This window comes from Phacochoerus africanus, chromosome 14, assembly GCF_016906955.1.
Source record: "Phacochoerus africanus isolate WHEZ1 chromosome 14, ROS_Pafr_v1, whole genome shotgun sequence".
In the NCBI taxonomy this organism is placed as follows: Eukaryota; Metazoa; Chordata; class Mammalia; order Artiodactyla; family Suidae; genus Phacochoerus; species Phacochoerus africanus.
Window position 1 is genome coordinate 6,323,134 of NC_062557.1, and position 5,638 is coordinate 6,328,771.

A 5,638-nucleotide genomic window follows, 5' to 3' on the forward strand; every position below is an offset into this window, starting at 1 on the left:
ACACTTATTTACCCCCAATTTTGGGGGAGGAGTGAAAGCCGCCATTTACATGGGTAACATAAAATGCACCTCGATTTTGGAGATGTCAAAATGCAGGAAACCGGTGTCTTGGAAGGGATGAGACCCAGTGGTTATAGTAATCACGGCGGGGAATGTTGAGACCTCTCCCGGGTCCTGGAGATGCCCTTGCACTTCATCCTCCCCAGCCCTCTGTCCAGGGCCTGTATCATCCCCATTTTACAGGTGAGCAGATGGAGGTTCAGAGGGTTAGAGCCGATCACTCAGAGTTGTGCTGCTGCTCAGTGGCGGGCCAGGCTTGATCCCCTGTCTGTGTGGCTTCAGAGCCTAGGGACAAGCTGACTCCTGCAGGCTGGAGGGTGTGGCAGCTGGTCATCTCTCCAAATGCCCAAGCCCTCAAGGCAGGTACCTTACCTGCTGGTCCCTGAACCCTGTAACCAGGAACTCAACTGCATGCTCTCCACAGGCCCAGCAGTGGCCTGGAGGGTAGGAGTGTCATGTTTGAAACGCCCGCATGTGGAGCTCAAGGCTGCTGTTGCGCAGGCAGTGCTGTGGGCCCATCCCTGCCCTGCCCCTGTGTGCTGGCATCCCACAAACCCAGCGAACCCCCTTTACCCCGTGCCATCCCCTTTATGTCACACAGCTGGGCAGGGGTGGGTGGGGGAGGCAGTCTGTTTTCGAGTTTGGGCACGGGGAGGGCACCCCTAGGCCGGCGGCCCCATTCCGGACCAAGAGCCTGCCAAGAGAGGGGGTCAAAATAGTTGGTCCTGGCTTAAAATGATGTCTCCAGAGGCCCTTATCTGAGGTCTGTGTCTGTCTTTTTCTCCACAGATAATGGGGGGCTCCTCTCCCCAGACCAAAATGAGGTGCAAGTTGCCACAACCCACGGTGGGGTCACGAGGTCCTCGTACTTGCCAGCCCTGCGGCTCCCCGGCCCCTCCCCAGGAGCAAGGGTCATGCGGGCCATTTCCCTTGAAAGCCTCTCCCCTTCTCTGCTGCAGAGGATGTGGCCTGGAGGCAGCTGGAAGGCCAAGAGGGTGATCCAGAACATCGATCCCGAGGGGTCCCGGGGCCCCCGAGCCACCCCTCCATGAGCGGCTCTAAAGGACATAGGCATTCATGGAAGGCCAGCCTCAAGTGCAAGGGCCGGGCCGCTAGATGATGCGCCCATTAGAACTGGGTGGGAGCGGGGGTGGGGTGGGCCTGTCCCAGGGGCCACTGTCTCTCCCCACCCCTCCTCTGAGGGTCCTGCTGTCCTGCTCAGGCTGGAGACTCCTCACCTCCTATGCTGTCCTGAAGGGAAGAGTTTGGGCTGCCTCCCCCCATCCCCCTGCCTGCCACCCCAGAGAGGAGGGTCCCAGCCAGACTCTTCAGCCAAATGCCCTCCCTTTAGTCCCCGCCCCTGCCCCAGCCCCCTTCTCTCCTTCCACTGGCCATGCTGGGGAGTAGGAGTGCCAGGCTGGCCTGGGCTGGAGGTGACTTACCCCGGGGCGGGGCATGGCCCGACTCTGCCCTCCTCACCCTGTCTTTCTCCACTCTCTCACCTGGGATGTGCAGCCTGGTCACCCCCCTCCCAAGGACCCCAGAGTGTCAGAGAATAGATCTGAGGTGCTAGAGCAACCCATGGCAGTATTATAGCCCCGAGGCTAGCTGGGCATGCTCTGGGCTGGGGACAGTCTTCTGCTGCCTGGCTCAGAGTCTCCCAGGCCTGAGACAGGCAGAGACTGGTTGTGGCTGGGTGTCCAGCTGGGTGTGCAGCCTCGTGTGGGCAAGTCCTGCCATGTGGACATGGGGAGTCTGAGAATGTGGACAATCTAAATGGCTGATTGTCCCCGGGGTCCCCAGGGCTCTGTGTTCGGTTATTTGGTGGATGGCACTGGAGGTCTGGGAGCAGCTGGGTGGCTGCCTAGTTCTGCATGGACAGTGGCAAAAGAGAGGGCACAGCATGGGTCCCTGCTCTGTGATGCTGGTGATGCCAGGGGAAAGGCCAGCCTCAGAGGGTCCTCAGACCGGGTCACAGATGTGGGAGAGCCCCTCAGGAGCCCACACATTGTTTGCACATAGACACCCCTGGCAAATGTGCCCCCAGCAATGGTCCCCCTATCTCTGACCTTCAGCTTGGGAAGCAGCTCCTACTGGGAGCATTGCCACAGCCCCCAGCTCCTTCCTGGGCCCCCCTTGTCTGGCACGGGGGAAAGAAGCCCCCCAAAGAGTGCTACAGACCTCCTTCTGGTGTGTCTGTGTTTGGGTGTGGGCACACAGGGGCACAGAGGCTCAGAGCTGGGCGCGGGATGGAGGGGGTCCCTGTTCCCACACCGAAGGCTTGGGTGCCTGCCACTGCCACCCTGAACCCACCTCAGTCCTTCTCCCCATCCTCTGGGCCTGGGGCCACCCCAAGTGCCGATTCGACTTTCCCAGAGCCCCAGGCGCTGCCCTTTCTCTCCTGTTCCCTGGCCTTGTACTGCCCCAGCCCCCCTCTGGGTTCTCTCAGTGCTGGGCTGGGCAGACTCCCTGATTCCCCCACTGTGCAGCAGGCTCATTATAATTTTTGTAGCGAATGTTCTGCATCCTTGTCATGCTGTGTCTTGTTTTAATCCTTTGGGGGTGGGAGATGGATGGGGTGATGAGAGCGAGAGGGTGGAGGCGGAGAGAGGGAGGGTCTCTTTATGCCTATGAGAACTTGGTCCTCTTCCTGGGAGGGGCCCTGGGATAGGTGGCTGCCCCCCCCCCGCCCCTGGCCCTGGCCCAGGCTGCTCCCATGCGTCTCTGCAGGGCCTTCCCCCATCCCTGGGTCTTCCCCCTGCTCTCTCTAGACCCAGAATTTTGAGCTGATGGAGAGAGAAAGTTCAAAAGAACTATGACAGGAGACTCGCGGGAGCTGAATGAGGAGAATGGTCCAGGTTCCAGCCCTGTTCCCTGCAGCTGCTGAGGGCAGGTCAACACTCTCTGCCTTCCCACTGGGTCTGCCTGAGCTTCTCCAGATGGGAGCAGCAGCCCAACGCAGGAGCCTGTCATTGATCACCAGGGTCCCACGAGCCCTGGTCTCAAGGCCCCAGCCCAACCCTGGGAGGCCTCCAAGGGGAGGGGTCTCCCTTTCCCTCACTCTAGAGCCCTCCTTTATGCCAGGGGGTAAGGCGCCCCCTTCAGCTGCAGGACACTGGGCTCTGTTGTCTCAGTTAAGTCTGGGAAAGGGCCTGGCGTCCTTTTGTTTCCTTCCCTAAGGCTGCTGGGCCAAGTGCTTCTGTCAAGGGCAGCTCAAGACAGCCTCCTCCCTCCACTACCATCAGAAAGGTCCCCAGGACACGCCGCAGCAAGACTGCCTAGCAACCATCTAGCGTTCTAGGCCACCGCCTTCCACTTCGCAGATGGAAGACGTCAGGCTTACGGAGGGGTAAGTCTGGATCCAAAGCATAGGCTGGGCGTGGCTACTGCCACGCATTCCTCAACCCCAGGCTGCCGAGGGCGCCAGTAAAGATGCGAGCTTCTGGAGCTCCCCGTCGTGGCGCAGCGGAAACGAATCCGACTAGAAACCATGAGGTCGCTGGTTTGATTCCTGACCTTGTTCAGTGGGTTAAGGATCCGGCGTTGCCTTGAGCTGTGGGTAGCAGACGCGGCTCGGATCTGGCGTGGCTGTGGCTCTGGCGTAGGCCAGCAGCAACAGCTCCGATTCGACCCCTAGCCTGGGAACCTCCATATGCTGCAGGAGCGACCCAAAAAGACCAAAAAAAAGATGCGAGATTCTGCCCTCGGATGCTCCAAGGGCGGGGTGGGGGGGGGTGGTGGCGTCCTTCACCCTGCGACCCCTACTGGCCGACCTGGTCACTGCACCTACTTCACAGAAGACGAGCTTCCAGGTGCCGCCAGTTCAAGGAAGGACATGAGGGGAGGGAGACTGGCAAAGACGAGACAGAGCGGATCCTAGCGTCACCGTGGAGGCGGAGACTAACCGGAAGCAGTGGAGGCTGGGGTCTTCATGGATCCATGTAGCTGGAGGGTAGAAGCCTGGGGTGCAGGAGCAGAGGCTGCTCCAGAAAGCCCGAAAGGGACCCTTAAACACAGTGAAGGGAAGAACTGTACACGGTAGGGATTCAACTTTCTTGACTCCGTCCCCTAAAAATTTAGATTGAGGTTAGGGAAATTCTAAAAAAACTAGGAATTTCTTGGTGACCTTGTGGTTAAGGATTTGGCGTGGTCACTGCTGTCGTGTGGGTTTATGCATACTAAGGATGCGGCCAAAAAAAAAAAAAAAAAAAGCTAGAATAATCAATGGTTCTCGGCTTTTGGGGATTAGAATTTGCTACCAATATGGACACTTTCCTTGGGGGGAAAAGATACACATTGAGCACACATACAGTCATATATAAATTTCCTTGTAACTCCAGACAGTTCCTGGAGCCCAAAGAGGTCCAGAACCCCAGATCATGAAGCCTTAGGCTGCTGTGAAGTTACATCATAAATGGGATTACTGATTTGATGGAGATGAGGGTGGTGGAATGAATCAGAGGCAGGAAGGGGCTCCAGGTATGGGGCACATCCTTTTAAATTTTTTTTTTTTTTTTTAGGGCTGCACCCATGGTATATGGAGGTTCCCAGGCTAGGGGTTGAGTCGGCGCTGTAGCCACCGGCCTACGCCAGAGCCACAGCAACGCGGGATCCGAGCCGTGTCTGCAACCTACACTACAGCTCACGGCAACGCCGGATCGTTAACCCACTGAGCAAGGGCAGGGACCGAACCCGCAACCTCATGGTTCCTAGTCGGATTCGTTAACCACTGCGCCACGACGGGAACTCCTAAAATAGGTATAATTTCTATGTGTTAAGCCCACAGGTCATTAGGACGGTGAAATGATAATGCATGTAAAGCACTTAATGCCCCGCCTGATATTTACTACACACCAGTTACACCGATCACAGTGACAAAACAGGCCCCTGGGGAGCTCCCTGCATTTGTGGTTCCAGTCGCCCAGTAGGGGAGTCCTAGGCGGTCCCAGGGAGCAGTCCTGCTTTTCTGACCCCTATAGGAGACAGCCGGGTCCCACCCGTCACACTAGCTCCTGGAGAAGGCCCTGGAGGCATCCTGATCGGACCAGTAGGGGGCGCTGACAATCCAGAGGGCCGCTGAAGAATAGCTAGCTAAGGGTGGGACACCCACAGCGCTCACCTGCACGGACAGAGGGAGGGCTTGGGCTGAGAAGGCAGATCAGGTCATGGGGCCACTGGACAGGATACAGAGGGCCTGGCGAGAGGGTAAAGCTTTGTGTCTCCAGCCTGCGGAGGTGGGGGAACAGGCCTTCAGAGGCATTACCTCCCAACCAGAGAGTCTGCCTCTTTCCTTTCTGTCTTCTTGTCTCTTGGTTTTTGTCCAATTTTCCCCTCCTGGTTCCTGACACAGAGCTCCTAAATTCCACAGGATTTCCTGGGTGAGAGGAACAAGCTTTGTTCTAATGAGGTACCTCTTTTTTTTTTTTTTAACCATGCCCGTGGCATATGGAGGTTCTTGGGCCAGGGATCGAACCTGCACCACAGCAGTGACAATGTCAGGTCCTTAACTCACTGAGCCACCAGGGAACTCCTAAGGAGGTGGTTCTTGATGGGCTCCTGGATGGCTTCAGGATGGGGA